Source organism: Schistocerca americana, chromosome X (genome assembly GCF_021461395.2).
Source record: "Schistocerca americana isolate TAMUIC-IGC-003095 chromosome X, iqSchAmer2.1, whole genome shotgun sequence".
Lineage (NCBI taxonomy): Eukaryota > Metazoa > Arthropoda > Insecta > Orthoptera > Acrididae > Schistocerca > Schistocerca americana.
Genome location: NC_060130.1, coordinates 484,553,759 through 484,575,424, shown reverse-complemented (window position 1 = coordinate 484,575,424; position 21,666 = coordinate 484,553,759).

Here is a 21,666-nt window from a genome sequence, read left to right as displayed (position 1 = left end):
CAGGATTCGAACCTGCGACCGTAGCGGTCTTGCGGTTCCAGACTGCAGCGCCTTTAACCGCACGGCCACTTCGGCCGGCAAAAGAAAATCAGAAGACATCATATGCCCTGGTGAGATTGTAGTAAACTAAATATGTTTTTCAAAATTAAATGTCCAGTGTGTGTGAAACAAAAGGATGGCTGTCAGTGTGTAATACCAGATTTGATTAACGCCTCCGGCCGGGGTGGCCGAGCGGTTCTAGGCGCTATAGTCTGGAACCAAATGGTTCAAATGGCTCTGAGCACTATGGGTCTTAACTGCTGAGGTCATCAGTCACCTAGAACTTAGAACTACTTAAACCTAACTAACCTAAGGATACCCCACACATCCATGCCCGATGCAGGATTCGAACCTGCGACCGTAGTGGTCGTGCGGTTCCAGACTGTAGTGCTTAGAACCGCTCCTCCACTCCGGCCGGCAGTCTGGAACCACGCGACTGGGTCGCAGGTTCGAATCCTGCCTCGCGCATGGATGTGTGTGATGTCCTTAGGTTAGTTAGGTTTAAGTAGTTCTAAGTTCTACGGGACTGATGATGTCAGATGTTAAGTTCCATAGTACTCAGAGCCATTTGAACCATTTTTTTGATTAACGCTACTAAAGCATGGATTTTTAGCGTGAAAATCATTCAAAAAGTGATGTATGCCCTATAAGCAAAGAAGATAAGTAATCGTGACTGTAACGAAACTGTAATAGCGAAGGGCAGGATACTTAAACGTGAAACGTGAGAATGGCCACGCTGAAATTCTGGCAGGAAAGGTTCGTACCAGGAGCTAAGCGACGGCACGTGACTTAAAAGGGACTGAGCGGTGAGTTGTTGCGTAATTAAGGAAGTAGAGGAGACATTTCCGTTGACGTAGGCCTAGATGCCCACCTGATGTAACTGTTTGCCGTGTGCCACGCGAATCTCTCTGCAACTAATTTTACATCACACTTATAGTCTAAACACCGACATGTAAGACCCAAATAATAACACACCACCCTATACATAATGTTCCTTGCGTTATTAATACCGTTATTACCGTGTAACACTGAATATGTTTAGTTACGTCTGTGTTAACCCATATTATCCTAAATTAGCGATGATGTAATAACCAGTGCCAGATCATAAAGTTTTTCTAGTACCAGCCGAAACATGATAAACAGTAAATGTAAAATGATGTATCAGGCGACGTGTATTTGCCGGATTATTTTGTTACAAGTTAAGATCAGTGTTCCAATCATCGAAAATTGTAAATATTAAATAAGTCATTTCATAAATAAGAATGCAGTTTACTATGTCATGCTTTATATTAAAATGGCCAGCGCATCAGTGAGCATTTAATTACGTCTATTTATTTTAAATCGGCCTGGTAGTTCGAAAGTAGGAAATTTCATGGCGTCGCAGATGACTGTTGTGGCTAGGTACGGAGCAGTGGAATTACAGTCTATGGGAAGCCAGAACGCTGGTATGTTTGGGCTAGCATAAAGAGTGGAGGTGCGTTAGGGACGTGGTAAACACAGGACTTCCGTTCTTTGAACTCGACGAGGCGGGATATGCGTCTAGCTCTAGGTACAGTGAAGACGATGTGTGTGCACAGTTAATTAGAAATATCTGAAGTAAAGGCGAGCTATGGACATAGTAAAATTAGCTACCTGGATGATAAACGTATGAATGATCTTTAGTTTCGAATTGTAATAGTAAAGAGCATTTATTTTCCAGAAACGTACACGAGAGTTTGATTAATAAAGAATATCAGTCCAAAATTATCCCGGGATTGTAATGCAGAAATAGTTCAAAATCACTCAAGCTGTGATTTGATAACTTTATGCAATTCGTATTCTGAGCTGAATGTTATAAACTATATGCTGCATTGAAGCTAGTCTGCACTTGTGTACGGTCGTACAGAGACGAATAGACCGATCAAGATCTTGTAAATATCGATCGTTCGTGGAATTCCACAAGCTCAATTTCGCAAGCTAGTAAGTTTAGCTTCCGAACGGGGTATCAGACCGCAAACTGGAGAATGGATGGTACGTAAACCATAAAATTCATTTGGTTTATTCCAAGAGGTAAGTAACGATCCGTCTGTGACTCAGTGGGAGGTGGGTAAATGACGTTATCAAATTTGCATGAGCAATATGGGTTTATACAGCAGAAGACCGCACTGCATGAGAAGGTCTAGAGCAGATCTTCATTTGTCACTGACTGAATTACCAGTGACGAGGTTGATAGTGTGTATAATGATGATGTTGACTCAGAGCAAGTGGGTTACCAACACCTTCCTGGCAGCCTTCATCAGACGCTTTTGGTGACAGGACAAACTAAGTGGGACATAAACTCCAAAACACGGAGTGACCGGGATGGTCACTGAGCCTTCTGATGTTGATAATTCTCACAGAGTTCTTGAAAGACTTGTTTGTGTGTGTGTGTGTGTGTGTGTGTGTGTGTGTGTGTGTGTGTGTGTGTGTGTGTAGCTAGGCAAGCTTTGTCTCATAAGTAGTGATAATTAAGCCCTGATAATTTCATGATATGTAAAATGTATAATTCTAATGCTCAGAAAAGCGATTTGGTATGCTACGTGACTCTTAAAGTTCAATGGAAATAATTACACATAAAAAACTTGTTCTCTATGACTCCATTGTAATGGAACGTAATGGGCAAGCGTAAGTTGTATGCAGCATATTGAATACTGACTCGTAAAGACAATGAAAGAAGTTTGCCTTCTGTTTGTAGCCTCTAGCGGTGCAGTGAAACTATTTCCTCAATTTTTTGGTCACCGATTTGACGCGAAATAGTAATTAAATCATTTGAGAGAACAACTGCATCTTGATTCTCATCCGCACGTAACTCTTAAGTGGCAGACAAAATTTTGTCGCACAGTATCTGAAAAACAGCAATCAGCAGCACAGCATTTATCAACCTACCTTTATCAGTATCTGGAATCTACACTCCTGGAAATGGAAAAAAGAACACATTGGCACCGGTGTGTCAGACCCACCATACTTGCTCCGGACACTGCGAGAGGGCTGTACAAGCAATGATCACACGCACGGCACAGCGGACACACCAGGAACCGCGGTGTTGGCCGTCGAATGGCGCTAGCTGCGCAGCATTTGTGCACCGCCGCTGTCAGTGTCAGCCAGTTTGCCGTGGCATACGGAGCTCCATCGCAGTCTTTAACACTGGTAGCATGCCGCGACAGCGTGGACGTGAACCGTATGTGCAGTTGACGGACTTTGAGCGAGGGCGTATAGTGGGCATGCGGGAGGCCGGGTGGTCGTACCGCCGAATTGCTCAACACGTGGGGCGTGAGGTCTCCACAGTACATCGATGTTGTCGCCAGTGGTCGGCGGAAGGTGCACGTGCCCGTCGACCTGGGACCGGACCACAGCGACGCACGGATGCACGCCAAGACCGTAGGATCCTACGCAGTGCCGTAGGGGACCGCACCGCCACTTCCCAGCAAATTAGGGACACTGTTGCTCCTGGGGTATCGGCGAGGACCATTCGCAACCGTCTCCATGAAGCTGGGCTACGGTCCCGCACACCGTTAGGCCGTCTTCCGCCCACGTCCCAACATCGTGCAGCCCGCCTCCAGTGGTGTCGCGACAGGCGTGAATGGAGGGACGAATGGAGACGTGTCGTCTTCAGCGATGAGAGTCGCTTCTGCCTTGGTGCCAATGATGGTCGTATGCGTGTTTGGCGCCGTGCAGGTGAGCGCCACAATCAGGACTGCATACGACCGAGGCACACAGGGCCAACACCCGGCATCATGGTGTGGGGAGCGATCTCCTACACTGGCCGTACACCACTGGTGATCGTCGAGGGGACACTGAATAGTGCACGGTACATCCAAACCGTCATCGAACCCATCGTTGTACCATTCCTAGACCGGCAAGGGAACTTGCTGTTCCAACAGGACAATGCACGTCCGCATGTATCCCGTGCCACCCAACGTGCTCTAGAAGGTGCAAGTCAACTACCCTGGCTAGCAAGATCTCCGGATCTGTCCCCCATTGAGCATGTTTGGGACTGGATGAAGCGTCGTCTCACGCGGTCTGCACGTCCAGCACGAACGCTGGTCCAACTGAGGCGCCAGGTGGAAATGGCATGGCAAGCCGTTCCACAGGACTACATCCAGCATCTCTACGATCGTCTCCATGGGAGAATAGCAGCCTGCATTGCTGCGAAAGGTGGATATACACTGTAGTAGTGCCGACATTGTGCATGCTCTGTTGCCTGTGTCTATGTGCCTGTGGTTCTGTCAGTGTGATCATGTGATGTATCTGACCCCAGGAATGTGTCAATAAAGTTTCCCCTTCCTGGGACAATGAATTCACGGTGTTCTTATTTCAATTTCCAGGAGTGTATTAACATGCAAAAAGGAACTACGTATTATTAATAATTGTTAGTGACAGCTCAACAGACGATTTTCTATCCATCAGAATGTGCTTGAGTCGTGAAGCGAGCTCACACCAGTAACAATATGGCTCCTCTACGACGTGGAACAGTCTCTGGTATTAAATAACAGATAATGCTCATGTATCTTTGAAATAAACCCGAAAGTATAAGAGCAATAAAAATTTTTACCATCTCAGCTCACAAACAAGCTTAGGAACCAGCATAGGCACTCAAACCTACAAGTAGAAGATTCATATTGACGACAAACAAAAACATCATGTTCGTATCTCACGATTATTTAACAAACATATATCTCATTTCATTACGCACAAGTACAGCGCTATATGCCTTATCGTGGAATAGTTTCAGCCAAGCAATGGCAGTCTAACCTCCCCTCTCTCAGGAAGTTCAAGGGCAGTAAATATATTGAAATACTCTCGCCCTATTCTTTAATTACTGTAGAATGTGCAGGGCAGTGTGGATCTCCACCAGACAAAGACAGTCTTCCTGTCAACATCAGAACGCAGTAGAGGCTACACTCGCAATCTGGAAGCAGAAGACAGAAACGCAAATACTCTTTGAAACTGCCAAAACCTCAGAATCTGACACCCCCGAACAAATCTTGTGGTCGACAGTGAAACTGAATCCAGAATACTTAAAATTGCTACAGCTCTACGCGAAGAGATTGCTGCAGTGGTTGCATCTATTGATCAAAACCGATTATAGCTGATTCGCAGAGTATAAGAAAGATAAACATTGCGATACACTAGAAAGAAGTTGTAATGGGTAGAAATGAAAGTACTGAATAAACAGGTACCATTTAGTCTTTTGGGTAAGAGGTCATAAGAACTAACATCAGTTGACCTCGCGGGGACTAGAAACATAGCTTGAGACTGCTGATTGTTTTTCAGAATCGTCTAGACAAACTAAGAGAGAAGACCTGATGCGTCATACTACTGAACTTACTGGTGTCCAATCGAGTACTGCAGCCATACAAATGCCACCAACTCTCTCAATAGACCACATTCGAAGAACTATGCCAGACACATCACATATCAGTTGTACACTGCGTAAAAGTTTCCAAAAGTGGAGAAGAACTTGTCACCTGAAATGTATCTCAACACTAAGGAAGATTCTTTGGCTAATGATTCCTGCTGTCGGCCACATATCATCTTACTTAGAGACCTTACGTCTTGCATTACGTGCCTAATAACTATGCCCCGCACCCTTTCCATTGTCTGTGCACAGCGACAAGCGATTTTTGGAGTAGCTCAATTGAATCTGTGGTTCTCTCTTCGAAATTATTCCAGGTGAACGCCTGACCGGTTCCTAACTCCTGCAGTCAACGTCCCCCATTACTCTATTACAATAGCATTTTGAAATTAACATTTTATACGGACACATTTATTACTCATTTGCTGGAGATTAAACTCCCCTGCAGTCCAGCAAGGTTACAGTGATCATAAGGTCTCAGAATTACAAAAAACAACTGTAACCCAGAAGAATTTAAGATATTAAGAAACACAAGATATGGAGAAGTGAAGAAAGGATAGGAATACAACATGGAGAAGTAGTGCCCATACTTATACAGAAATATGTGCAAGAACAACCTTGAAAGCGATTACTCAGAAGTCCGCAAACACTTTAAGAGAGGGAGCACAGCCATAAATCAATAATAAACGAGATGAAAGTGTAATAATGCCGTAATTCAGGCAACTATCAGATGAATAAAAGCTAAATGGACAGGTAGGTAATAGAAGCCTCAGAAGTCAATACATTGATGTAGGAGCAACTATGCTGACCAGTACTAGAGAAGAACATTACAACGCCTTTAAAGAGCTAAAGCTAGGAAACAACTAGCTCATATATTACAAAATTTATTACAAAAATTATGTTATGAGCAATAAAATCAGTATAGAGATTAATAAATTACATGTCTATGATTGAAGAACTACTAATTTCTTCAGGCAAATCATAGTATTACGAATTCCTAAAAAATGACACACCACGTCTGATATTTCACACTTCTAAAATACTTACGAGACTAAGGTATCACGATATGTGGAAAAGGCTAATAAAAGTCTCTCATTCACAGACGTAGTCCCTTTTCAAAGCGAGCAAAGGCACTTGAATTTCCGTCAAATGTCTGATCATCATTGCAAAAACTCTCAAAGTTGACGAAGATCTTCTGTTGTTTTTGACAGGATACGAAAAACTTTTGAAAACGATCGTGGTATGTGATACTGAAATTACTGAAGAACTGAGAAGTACACTACAGCTATAGGGAAACGATTTATAGCTGCCTAAGCACGAACTGCCAGTAAATGGTGAACACAAATTAGAAGAAAGAAAAGCTAAACTAGTACGACAAAACTGCAACTTTATCCCTACTGGAGGACGTAATTTGAAAATTTCAAGCCGAAAACGCCGTTATTAAAATAAATGAAATTTTTAAAGATTTAACAGATTTTCAGACAACACGGTGTTAATAGCAGGAAATGAGGACCATAACATTCACTGAAAGAAAAAAATAGCTTACTATCTCAAAAATTATAGATGTAAATATGTATGTATAACAATCAAAGTAATGAAATGTAGATGAAAAAATAAACAGAAAGTTGAAACGTTTTGGAAACACACAAGTAAACTGATACTTGTAGAGTCTTACATCACGTGTAGTAAGATGTAAAAGAGACGGCTTTACTAGTTCTCTGACCAAAGAAACAATTCCGCATAAAGTACAGTCTGCCGACATCTAGCAATAACCCACTAATTGTGACGAAATATTTAATTACATACTTTGTTTTGCATGTGGAAACTTACTGATACTGACCAGAAACCTGGACCATTCTGAAGGTGGATAGGATACGACTAGAAGCATTGGATATGGGGCGCTGATGCCGAATGTTGCTCAGAACCCGGACAATTAGGAGAACTTACCAAATAGCACTGAGAAATGAAGGAGCGAAATGTACTTTAATGACAATAATTAAATGGAGACCCTAATGCTGGATGGATATTAAGTACGTTGTTCACCTTGGTCCACTAATAGAAGGAGAAGCACAAAAAAGAGCCGACTATCCTTCCGTTTACCTGAAAACAGGTATAATGAAATGAAATGTTCCGATGAGTCGATTTAGAAATTTCTTTCCTCCAATATTGTACTTATTCAGTTTTTAGAGTCTTTTTGCAAATTTTATATACTACAAGAAAGTGTTTCATATCAATCGGCATAAATTTTATCGTTTTTACAGACTCGTTACACTACTGGAATAAGTGTGTCAATAGCAGTAAAACTAGTTGCACTTGATTGTAAATGTAACCCATCCCCACGCAATAATGTATGCTTGTTTTCGTGGCGGGGCTATGACGTTTGTGATTGCTAGTTCTGTGGCTTCCTACAGCGTGCATTTAAATGAACACTGTCTGCGTGTAGCCAACAACAGCATGCAGCGCGAACGTGGCCGACCGTTGGCATTAAAGTATTCATGGATGAAAAAATTTCCATCTAAATCTGTTGCTGGGAAATGAAAGCGTCTTGTGACTATTACACGGAGCTACCTGAAATGTATGTCAGAGTGCTCATAATAATTCTCGCTCTGTCTGCTGAATATATTTTTAAAACGTGCGAAAGGAGGCGTGCTGTGGCGTCCATATAATTGGTCTCCACTCCTTTTTGCCTGAGTCGAATCAAAATATTGGTGTTCTGCTTTCTTTTTCTTCTTTCTTTCTCTCTGATGATGAAATATCAGCTGGTGAAAGTATTGCAGCGGTACACAAACGCCAGCCGATGTTGGGAAAAGCCATATTCCCACATTGATATTGATGACTCGTGGCCTATCTATATCGTCTTGCATTAGTGTCAGGAAGATTGCTATAGCTAATTCGGGGCCAGTTTCCTATGTAGTCTTAACACGACAGAAGCTGTCGCTGGGTACTCGTGACACTGGCAGTGAAACTAAAAGAGGAAAATGTAACTACAGTCTCAAAAACGACAATAGTAGAGTTATTCCACTACAACGAAGACCAATGATTTATCATGTACCATCGTCTTCGTGAAGTTAATGTGGCAGCAGTGGAGGTGGATCAAGTGAGGATTGCACTCCATTCATTGCTATTACTTTAAAATTTTCTTAACGAAGTGAGAACCATTACCAGTGTAACACATTGATTAAACTACGGAGTGACTAGTCAACAAATGGGCACATGCGGTAGATGTTCCCTTTTGACAAAACTGGAGCACGATTTTCTTAGTACATTTGGAAAGATGTGAATAATATGCCAGTCGATGCGGGCACAAAACATATACAGTTAGAAATGATTTAAAAACTTTATTTATCAAAGATTAATACCACATATGCTCCGACGTGAAAAAACCAATGTATAAAATAAGTCACTTGTTGATACAGAACGTTATATTTCTGGCGACTGAAGGACAGTTGGATTGTCCTGCGCCTACGTTCATTAAACGCACACCTAATAAAAGTCAAAGTCCAGTAGCAAGCAAAAATGTCGGAGTCCGGCGTGTAGCTGTTTGAAAGTTAAACAGGAATAAATTTACGTCCACAAGTCTTCCACGTCGACAGAGCCCACGTCTTCTTCGGCAAGGTGGCCACGAACACTCTTAAAGTCCACGGCTGGGAGGTCCCGGAGTCGCGAAGCCAAACACGAACGGCGGCAACGTTGAGGAGGCTGCTCTCGAGTGACCATCCTGATTGATGGAATCCTTGCAGAATTAGCACCTGGCCGAAGGAAACGCACTCGGAGCGAACAGGTCTGGTCTGATTTTTTTTGCTTTGTTGTTATTTGACACCTTACAAGAAGGTGGGCTGGCAGCAGCACACTACGCTGCTCTTCAGCCAGAAGTTTTACAGAGAAAATACAATGGAGACACACAGAACAAAGTGGGGGGGGGGGGGCTAAAAACAGTAGACACTGAAACAAATAACACGTAGCCGTTCACACGCAAAGACACCTAAAGAAACGGTTGACACTGCACACGGACACTGATGACGGAGACGGCACGTCAACGCTGGAGCGTGGGCGGCGAAAAACACTGAGGCACAAACACGACGGCACACACACTAAAACGATGGCGATGATCTCCAGCACGTGAATGTCCTCTTTACGTGTGCGAGTCCTGGGACCTGTCAAGAGGGGAAGAAGGTGGTGGGGGAGGGAGAGGGGAGAGCAAAGATGCCAAGGGCAGAGGACTTGGGGGAGGAATGAAGGTATGGGGGGTAGGAGAAGCCTGGTGCTGGAAGGGGGAGAGGGGGAGGAGGGAGGGAAGGGGGAGAGAAGGGAGAGGGGGTGCCCATAGCAACAAACACAGGAAGAGGGAGGGAGTATCAAAGTTGGTAGGAGGGATAGATGGAGGGGTGGAGGGCATCATCAGGGAGGGGGAGCTGGTGGAAGCCACCTTGGGACAGGGTATGGAGAGTGGAGAGATGGAGAGATGGAGAGCAGGTGGGACGTGGAAAGACAGGCGCGGCAGCGGAGGGGGGGTGGGAGAGGATGGGAGAGACAAGCGGGTGAGGAGGATCGAGTTTACGGGAGATGTAGACGATCCATATCCGTTCGAGGAAAAGCAGGAGGTGGGGAAACGGAATAAGGTCGTACAGGATCCACGTGGGGGAGGGGAGATGGATGCGATAGGCGAGGCGAAGAGCATGGCGTTCTAGGATCTGAAGGGATTTGTAAAAGTTAGGGGGAACGGAGATCCAGGCAGGGTGGGTGTAGCAAAGGATAGGGCGAATGAGGGATTGATAGGTATGGAGGATGGTGGAGGGGTCCACAACCCATGTACGGCCAGAAAGGAGCTTGAGGAGATGGAGTTGGGAGCGTGCCTTAGCTTGGATTGTCTGGAGGTGGGGGGTCCAGGAGAGGCTACAGTCGAGGGTGACGCCAAGGTACTTAAGGGTGGGGGTGAGGGCGATAGGACTGCCATAGACAGTGACATAGAAATCGAGGAGGTGGAAGGAAGGAAGGGGTGGTTTTGCCTACTATAATCGCCTGGGTTTTGGAAGGATTGACCTTAAGTAACCACTGGTTGCACCAAGTGGTGAATCGGTCAAGATGGGACTGGAGAAGGTGTTGGGAGCGCTGCAGGGTGGGGGCAAGGGCAAGGAAGGTGGTGTCATCGGCGTACTGGTGAAGGTGGATGGGGGGTGAAGCCGGCGGCATATCTGCCGTATACAAAAGGTACAGAAGAGGGGAAAGGACGGAACCTGGGGGCACAGCAGCGGAGGGGAAGAAGGTGTAGGAATCCGTGTTGTGGATGGTGATGTAGGAGGGACGTTGGGAAAGAAAGGACCCGATCAGACGGACGTAGTTGAAGGGTGAAAGGTTGGAGCTTGAAGAGGAGACCGGACTGCCACACATGGTCATAGGCGCGTTCGAGGTCAAGGGAGAGGAAGATAGCGGAGCGACGGGAATTAAGTTGTTCAGAGAGGAGATGAGTGAGGTGAAGGAGAAGGTCATCAGTAGAGAAGAACGGCCGAAAACCACAATGGGTAATGGGAAGGTGGCGGTGCTGGCGGAGATGCTGGTGGATGCGTCGGGTAAGGATGGATTCCACGACCTTGCTGAAGACCGAGGTAAGGCTAATGGGACAGTAGGAGGAGACAGCGGACGGCAGTTTGTCGGGTTTGAGGAACATCAGAATGAGGGAGGTTTCCCACATGTCAGGGTAGCAGCTGGTGGACAGGTTCACATTATAGAGCCTGGCCAGACTGGAGAGGAAGGAGGCAGGAACTTCACGGAGGTGGCGATAGGTGACACGATCATGACCATGAGCAGTGGTGCATTTCGTGTGGAGTGTAGCAATGAGATCCTTAGTAGTGATGGGGGCATTGTGTTCTGTGTGTGCAATGTTGTCCAAGTACTGGAAACCAGGGGCGAGGGGAGGGACAGAGGTGTCAGTTCGATCGCGGACATCCGGGAAGAGGGAGTCATCGAACTGGGGATCGTCGGGGATGGTAAAGACATCGGAAAGGTAGGAGGCAAAGTGATTGGCCTTACTAAGGTTATCAGGGAAGGGTTGATCATCATGAAGGAGAGGGTAGTAGGGAGGGGGCTTTCATCCGGTAAGGCAGCGGAAGGCTTACCAGTACTTGGACGAGTTGATAGGAAGTGTAGCATTAAGACGGGTGGGTGTCTGTCGGCAGTCCCCGCGTTTCTTTGCCGCGAGCTAGTTCCTGATGTGTCACTGTAGTTGCCGGTGGCATCATAGTGTGTCCGGGTCACACATGTGGAGGAAGGCACGGTAGAGACGGCGGGATTCATGGAGAAGGAGGACGGCCTGTGGGAGTAAAGTAGGATGGTGGGGGTGGATGGCGATGGGAGGGACGTGGGCCTCCACCGCCTCTGACAAGGTCTGAAGGAGAAACGAGGTGGTACGGGTAACATCATCAGGGTGGTGGTAGGTGAGGGGGTGGCTATCGACCTGGGTAGAGGGGGTATCCCGGTAGGCATTCCAGTCGGCACAGGAATAATCATGGACGTATTTCAGGGGAGGGTCAGTACGAGGGTCGGGACGGGGGCGACGACCGTCTGAAACGGTGAGGAGGACAGGGAGATGGTCACTACCAATGGGGTCCAGGACATCCACTGCTATGTGGCCAAGAAGGTTAGGAGAGGAGAGGATGACATCGGGAGTGGAGTGGGATTCAGGGTGGGTGTGCAGGGGAGTGGGGACGAGGTCGCTTTGGAGGGAGGAGAGGAACCGATGCCACTGCCGTAACTGGGGGGCTGAACGACTATGGATGTTAAGGTCGGCGGCGATCACGTCTGGTCTGATCCGACCGTTTCCCTATGTACCACTCGACGATAGGCTACAGCCGGGCTTATTTTCCATCACTTGTCTTATAGAGGATAATAGGTCTGTGTGGCTCACGTCCTTTAGCGTCAATTGGGTCGTTTCCTGGTACACGGTCGGTGTCTGGCCGTATGTCTTCCGGAAAATTGTCCTCTGTATCTTAGGCATCTTCGAAGCACAGTCTCCAATAGGTCGATTTGGGGTGTGACTTTGGAGTTATCTGCACTCGTATAACAGATCTAGGTGAAATCAAGTAAATTGTTCAATGTTTTACAAGACACCTCACTTTGCCGTGACAGTTTTATTAGGTTCATTCAAAGAAAGTCTACACTCAGCAGCGTGCAAACACTCAGATTATAAAATATTAGTTGGAGGTGACTTTAGCCTACGAAGTATAGACTGGAATGTCTACGGATTCATCGCAGGGCTTCAGTCTGGAACCGCGTGACCACTCCAGTCGCAGGTTCGAATCCTGCCTCGGGCATGGATGTGTGTGATGGCCTTAGGTTAGTTAGGTGTAAGTAGTTCTAAGTTCTAGGGGACTGATGACCGCAAATCTTAAGTCCCATAGTGCTCAGAGCCATTTGAACCATCATTGCAGGGTGCACGGACAAGTAGCCTTGCGATGTACTTTTGAACGCTTGTTAGGAAAATTGCCTTGAGCAACTAGTTCAGATGGCTCTAAGCACCATGGGACTTAACATCTGAGGTCATCAGTCCCATAGAACTTAAAACTACTTAAACCTAACTAACCTAAGGACATCACACACGTCCAAGCCCGAGGCAGGATTCGAACCTGCGACCGTAGCAGTCGCGCGGTTCTGGGCTGAAGCGCCTAGAACGGCTCAGCCACCGCGGCCGGCTTGAGCAACTAGTTCGACAGCCCAACGCAACGAAAATATTTTAGTCCTTTTAACAACAAACAGGCCCATTCTTATAGACGGTGTCTGAATAGAGACAGAGATTAATGTTCATGATGTCATCACAGTGACGATGGTTGCTAAAATTTATAAATCAATCAAGAAGTCTAAGAAAGTATTTTTGCCAGAAAGGGCAGATAAGCAGTTGCTGGCATCGCACTTAGGCAATGAATGGACGTAGTTTAGTTCCAGTATTATGGAACTTGAGGAGTTATGCGGAAAGTTTAAACAGATTGTAAATCGTACCCTAGAGACGTATGTGCCGAGCAAACGGATTAAGAATGGAAATGTTCTCCCATTCCGTCTCCAACCCCCCCCCCGTCCCCCTTCCCCAAACCGCAGATTCATGCGTCTACAAAAAATTCAATGGGCGAGACATACAAGAACTAAAGGCGTCGCACTATGCCAACCGATCTAGCCGGGAAGCCAAGAAAATTCTGGTCCTACTCAAAACCGATAAGCTGGGCGAATTTTTCTATCCAATCATTCGTCGACCAATCCGGTGTGGCAATAGAAGATAGCAAAAGGAAACGTGAAGTGTTAAATTTAGCGTTTAAGAAATTGTTCACACAGGAAAATATTTTGGAAATTTGTGGTAAGGTCCTAGGGGACCAAACTGCTGAGGTCATCGATCCCTAAGATAACACACGACTTAATCTAACGTCAACTAACTTACCCTAAGGACGACACTCATGCCCGAGGGAGGACTCGAGCCACCGACGGGGGTAGCCACGCGATCCGTAACAAGCCGCCCTAGACCGCGCGACTACCGCGCGTGCCTGTTCACACAGGAGACTCGTACAAACATACCGTCGCTTGACCATCGCACAGATTCCCATATGGAAGACATAGTAGTAGGTTTCCCTGGCATAGCATATCAACTGAAAGAGTTGGAAACAAATATATCGCCAGGTCAGAATGGAATCCTAATTCGGGTTTACAAATGCTACGCTACGGTACTGGCCACTTATTTAACTTGCATTCATCGTGAATCTTCGTGCAACGCAAGCCCCAAGCGACTAGAAAAAGGCGCAGGTGGCTCCAGTCTACGGGGTGTAAATTTTAAGTTGACAAACCAGAATAACTCCAAAAATAAGCTTGACACGAAAAAATGTGTAGACTCCAAAGTTGATTATTTTCGAGGGGGACATCTGCTAGTGCTAAAATTAGCCCGCCACCCCAGCACCCTGGTGGTGGGGCGGAAGGCAACTTTAAAATTTCAAATAGGAATCCCCATTTTTTATTTCAGAATCAGATTCTACACAAAAAAAACTACGTACTTTTTGTCCTCAACGTTTGTTTTGATTCTTGGTAGTTCGCGTTGTAATTCAAGAAAATCCATGTTCTCTATTTGCGTGGAAAATGGTTACGGATAAATAACAAATTCTTGTTTACTTCGTAGATTTTGATTCACTAAAACTAAAACTCTCCCTCTCTCCCCATAGGGTGAGGTTTGAGAGAGAAGAGTGTTGTCTCAAATACTGTATTAATTTTTTCCGAAGATTCGGATAACTTTTGTGTGTTTCGTGGTCATGAGGCCACAAAACTTTTAATCACTAAACAAATCATCTGACTAGCTAAGTAACTAACCAAACATCCTACTTACTAACGAGTAAACTCATTAACTAACAGAGCAAACAAAGTAAAGTACTAACTGAGGAAAAGACTAACCCACTCGCTAACTAGATAAGAACGTATTATCGTTTAAGATTTGGTGGACCTGAAAGGAAGGATCGGTTTCGTTTTATTGTTGATTATTTGCAAATACTTGGAATTAAATGAATTTCGTGTGCTTGTTTCCAATACTAACTCCGCGTCAAACGCGACTGGTAGCGAGCAAAAGCCACGATCACAGTCACACAAGGTAATCAAACATAAATCGTCCAAAAGACAATCGTTATAAACTATGTATTGCTGTCTGAATGCTCAAACGGGTAAACGATACAGTGTGTTTATTGCATTAATGCTTATAATTTCTAACGCCCAGTCCTATTGCGGGAAAGGGCGAATTTCTCGTCCCTGCGCTACGTATCGGCGGCACTTCGAAACATTACACCGCTCATCAGCAAAGGCTGGATAAGAGCATCGATTATCGATCAGGGCTGAGTGGGATATCTATTACCGTACATAATTCTAAAAATGTGAACGACGTAACAGCTGCGATATTCCTAAATAAAATAAAGGTGTGAACAATGTGATTTAAGTCAATACATTTATGAATGTCCTTTTCTACGTTTTTCCACGCGAAACAAAAAGACTCAAATTAAGCAAGCACCTCAGTTGTGAGACTTCTCGACAAACAAAAGTGATTACTCCGAATGTAGTAAAAAAAATAGGTTCGTGAGTCAGTTACTTTTTTAATTAATGAGTTCACTCATTATTAAGTTGAATGTTTGGTTATTTAGTAATTATACATATTTAAAGATTTGCTAAATTGATTAATCAGGCCCATCACCTACTTCCACTGAATATTCTCAGGTAACCTTCTCTTCAGTGCACCGAATTATGTCAATTCGTCAAAAGGTTGGTTGAAATGAACAAATTTCTTCAATAAATTTTTACAAAAATTCCATACCCGCTCTGTGTACTATGTGACTTGGCCCATTAGGAAATTCGCTTTTACGTATAGATTGCTCCGATTCTGTTCAAAACATTTTAAGGTAACTCTTTTCAATCTCTAGATCTGCCAAATCTTGTGTGTTTGTCAAAGATAGAGCCTTACCATCAAAACATCTTTTCACAAATTGAATATTAATATTATAAGGCAGCTTGGGAGTGAAATTGTCTTTACATTGTTGTAAAAAATCTAAAGGGTACAAATTACCACCTCCAGGTAATATTTCACTGACATATTGGTCAAACCATTACAACCTAAATTAATTTTTTTTTTTTGTCGCCATACATCCGTGTAAGTTACGTAATTGTTTTTTCACATCACGTAAATTATTCTCTAATCATGACACACAATTTTTACATTCACTACCAATTTCTGGAATGAGCTCTTCAACACCATGAAATTTTGTTTCATAAATATTGTTAACATGAGCAACTTATTCACCTAGATTATGTTCTACTTATGAAATTACACCTCGTAAATTTACTTTCGAATGAGTTAGTCTCTGATCGAAGCACTGCAGTAGGATTCACGTTTTCAGTTTTCCCATTTAATTCGTTCCTGACAGCAAAAATTGGATTAGTTAATACATTACAGAATGTCAGAAACTGACATACTAACTCCAGTTTAGCTACGTCCAAAGTTTCAGAATTCTTATTTCCTAAGGCTTCACTTTTATCAGAAATTTGTTTTCTTCAGTAATTCTTTTGATTTTATCGGTAATTTTCCTTCCTAGAGTTCCAATGTTTCCAGCGACTTCATACATTGTTCTAACGATGGTTTTGACTTTTAAGTCCTAATCCTGAATCATCCTTCACAAACATACTCGGAACTGAACCACTATTTTCAAAGTGTGGCGGTGCAGTCACATATCGCTTTGCGATATTAAGTAAATTTCGTAGCTGTATTTTCTTAACTTTTCTCAAAGGAAATACGTAGCTAGTGGCTTCCTGAGTGAGATTTTTGAATTTCTCTTTCGTGTGACAGGTAAGCATATGTTCTGTGTGAAGCCTGGTCGGTCCTGGCACTTGGAGCGTCGAACGGTTTTCAATCACTTGTTGAGCTGTGTATTCGCAAAACTGCTTGGCCAAAAGCTGGTCTTCTTCCTTTGTCTGGACATCAGTATGGGCCTTCGAAATCAAAGAATAGCAACCGCTGGGCTCACGAGTACTGCTAGTATAACGAATCTGCGCATCCTGTAGTTTGTTACAAACACACGAAACCGCAATTTTCTCGTCTCCATTGTGGAAAATTTTTGAATCACATTCCGGATGTTGTCAGCCAGTCAATTGGATCAGCAGCATAGGCGCTGTGACAGCAATGTCTGAGCCAATAACTGGCGATACGACACTTATCCTGTACCAACCTCTAGTTACTTAACTGACATATAGTAAAAGACAGTGGAGACGTTTTGATGCACTGTGGGAAATTCTTGCACGTGGTTGTGGCGAAAATCGTGAATCCTCCCCTCTAAGTTGCCGGTTTTTGGGAGTGCAGAGGAAAGTAGAAAAGACGGAGGAGACAGTGTGGAGAGCGCGGCCGTGGGGTCATATCGAGGTAGAGGCCCCAGATCGCAATCCGTCACACTTTACTGATTCTTGAGTAAGTTTCGCTTTTAGCGCCAGCGCCGCTTTCCCTCTACACAGCTCACAATTTGCGAGGTCCATTCCGCAACTTTCACTTATCTGATCATCGATCCGTTTTTAACTTGCTTTTGCAAGCTGCACCTATTTGGGAAGGTAATTATGGATCCGTAGCATTCCTCCAATTAGTTTGAGATACATATCAGTTGTTAACACTACGTTCGACATCAACTGAGCTTCACTCAAGCAGCCGTTTATTGTCTTTATGCGTACATCAACGTTTACTCCGTCATGGAATTAACTTTCTTGAACTAATTTTGAGATACAGAACATTTTACCTGGCACTTCAAGAAACCAGTTATCTTTGTGACAACTAAGCGAATTGGTATTCAACTTTTGATTCAAATAAGTATTTGTGCTTCATTTATCTGTGATACAAACCTGAGAAAATAAACTCAAGTATAAATCTGAGGATTGTACTCTCTTCTGTGCTACAACAGTCCTGGTCAGGTGACACTAATTAAAATATTAATATGAACGGCTTCTTTAGCATAGGTAAATTCTACCCCACAGTGGCGGCATTCCATTGTAAAACAGGGACCCCTACATGGCACATCAAAAGTGTAATGTAGGATATTTACTTCATTTGCATCACTACCGATTAATGAGAATTGCTCTCATTTGGTCACGTACTACAGTGCTGAGATGATATTGAGTTTAAGTTACTGTAACTAAGAGTTTCATGCTTTAACGCACACTATACAGAGGGGGGCGGGGGTGTTCTCTGTGCCCACCTTTCGAAAATATTGTAATCTATTCAGTTACTTCAGAATTTAAAATCTTTTTTAAGAAATGTATTGTTTTTAATGAATTATTCTACCAGATTCCACATGTGTTTTTAAATTTTTTCAGTTAAGTTTTATCAAAAAGTTGAAGTCTCTGTAGCAGATGTCACTTATCCCAGTGAATGTTATATTCAATATATCCAGGTGCAAGAACTTACTTACACATCAATGTCTCTTTCAAGAGTATTTTGAGAAGAAAATCGAACAACAATCACCGAAATGTGCATTTTTTTTTACATTTTTGTGGTGATAATTAAGGAATCCCCCCTCCCCCACCCTCCCCTAACCCTCGGTAATTCACGTTACTGAATGTACGTTGATAATGCTGAGAGAGTGCCAAAAGATATTTTCGGGTTCTGGGCCCTACTTACACATCTGCCCGTGTTTAAAAAGTATGTTGTTAATATAATTCAGCAACAACTAACAAATGTAGTTTTTCCGTTTCAGTTTTTAGGGGTATAAAGTGTTCCTTCCCCACTGGTAATGCACGTTATCGAAAATACTTTGGTGCTGCTAGGGTTAGTGTTATACAAGACATACATTATTAGCTTGTACACTGATCACCGAGAACATTACGAAAACCTACCTAATAGCCAGTATGCCCACCTTTAGCACGGATAACAGCAGCGATGCGTCGTGGCATGGTATCAATGAGGCCTTGGTAGGTCGTTGGACGGAGTTGGCACCACATCTGCACACGCAAGTTATCTAATTCCCGTAAAATTCGGGGAAGGGGCCTATGTGCTCGGACGTAACGTCCAATCGCATCCAAGATGTGTTCGATCAGGCTCAGATCTGGCGAGTTGGGGGGGGGGGGGGGGAGGGGGAGGGGAGGAGCACATCAATTGAAACTCGTCACTGTTTTCCTCGGACCACTCCATCACACTCCTGGCCTTGTGACATGGAGCATTATCTTGTCGAAAAATGCCACGGCCGTCGGGAAATATGATCGTTATGAAGGGGTGTACGTGGTCTGCAACCAGTGTACGATACTCCTTGGCCGTCATGGTGCCTTGCACGAGCTCCACTGGACCTATGGATTCCCACGTAAATGTTCCCTAAAGCAAAATGGAGCCGCCGCCAGCTTGTCTCCGTCTCGAAGTACAGGTGTCAAGGACATATTGCCTTAGTAGACTACGGATTCGCGCGATCCCATAAACAAGATGAAGAAGGTATCTGTATTTATCAGACCACGCAACGCTCTGCCATTGCACCAACGTCCAGTGCCGAAGGGCAAGTGCCCATTTCACTAGTGGTAGCCTATGTCGTGGTGTTAACATTGGCACATACATGGATCGTGGGCTGCAGAGGCCCGTCGTTAGAAGTGTTCGGTGCACTGTGTGTTCAGACACCCTTGTACTCTTCCCAGCATTAAAGTCTGATATTAGTTCGGCCACAGTTCGCCGCCGGTCTCGTTTTACGGATATAGCCAGCCTATGATATAAGGCATCTGTAATGAGGGGTTGTTGCCCAAACACACGACGTCTCGACGTGGCTTCATCTTGGTTTCGATACGTGTTGAAGACGCGCACCACAGCACTCCTCAGGCACCTGATAACTCGTGCAGTTTCCGAAATGCTCCTGTCTAGCATCCGGGCCATCACAATCTGCCCTCGGTCAGACTCAGATAGATCATGCGCCTTCCGCATCCTACACATGGACAAGACGCTTACTGATATTATATGTCCGGCCGTGTGTCTGAGCAGCATTCATTCCTCGCCAGGTGACGCTGCTATCGCCTACCCGGGCTTATGTCGATAGTAGGTCGGTGATACTAGCGTTCTGGCTGATCAGTGCATAACGTTTCGGTGTTGTCCGCGTAAGTGGGGTATGCTGTTTGCAAACTTCACTGCGGAGCCCCTGCTCATCACAATGATATGCCAGCCAGAAGCATAAACAATTGAAGGTGACTCTGATACAGGAATCCTACCTCTGGAATAGCCTGATAAACGCAGCCATATACGGCACGGTGAGGCGTAATTTAGTATGCAGAATATTATTGTAACTACCTCTTTGCGGTCACCGCTACGCTTTCATGCATTCTTTTCCAGAAGCGGCAGATTTGCTGTCGACAAATGCATTTGCATATGTTTCACTTGTATTTAGGGTTTTTAGTATTTTTTGACGTTTTAATGTGGCGTGGGTGAAGATTAACTCAATTGTGTACGAAGATATTTTGTGTTTATAAGGTATTTATTTGTTTATTGTATTTTTTGTAATGCCTGTTCGTTTAATTCTAGAGCAGATTTTCGTCGTTTTGGAGTAGGGGCGGCCAAGAATTCGGCTCGTGAGCAACGCCCGTGCCACTGTGCTCTCCCCGGCAGCACATCTTCTCCACCGTCATAGTATACTGTCTGAGCGTGAAGAAGGGAAGAAGACGAAACTGCAAACGTGCAGAATTTAAATGGCCATGCTGTTGCATTGCCTACGACCTGGTTTTATGTTTCACATTTCTCTTCAACATAGATACCAAAAAGAACAAATTGTCAGTATTATTTAAGTTTAGCGCTCTGAAGAATATACACTCCTGGAAATGGAAAAAAGAACACATTGACACCCGTGTGTCTGACCCACCATACTTGCTCCGGACACTGCGAGAGGGCTGTACAAGCAATGATCACACGCACGGCACAGCGGACACACCAGGAACCGCGGTGTTGGCCGTCGAATGGCGCTAGCTGCGCAGCATTTGTGCGCCGCCGCCGTCAGTGTCAGCCAGTTTGCCGTGGCATACGGAGCTCCATCGCAGTCTTTAACACTGGTAGCATGCCGCGACAGCGTGGACGTGAACCGTATGTGCAGTTGACGGACTTTGAGCGAGGGCGTATAGTGGGCATGCGGGAGGCCGGGTGGACGTACCGCCGAATTGCTCAACACGTGGGGCGTGAGGTCTCCACAGTACATCGATGTTGTCGCCAGTCGTCGGCGGAAGGTGCACGTGCCCGTCGACCTGGGACCGGACCGCAGCGACGCACGGATGCACGCCAAGACCGTAGGATCCTACGCAGTGCCGTAGGGGACCGCACCGCCACTTCCCAGCAAATTAGGGACACTGTTGCTCCTGGGGTATCGGCGAGGACCATTCGCAACCGTCTCCATGAAGCTGGGCTACGGTCCCGCACACCGTTAGGCCGCCATCCGCTCACGCCCCAACATCGTGCAGCCCGCCTCCAGTGGTGTCGCGACAGGCGTGAATGGAGGGACGAATGGAGACGTGTCGTCTTCAGCGATGAGAGTCGCTTCTGTCTTGGTGCCAATGATGGTCGTATGCGTGTTTCGCGCCATGCAGGTGAGCGCCACAATCAGGACTGCATACGACCGAGGCACACAGGGCCAACACCCGGCATCATGGTGTGGGGAGCTATCTCCTACACTGGCCGTACACCACTGGTGATCGTCGAGGGGACACTGAATAGTGCACGGTACATCCAAACCGTCATCGAACCCATCGTTCTACCATTTCTAGAC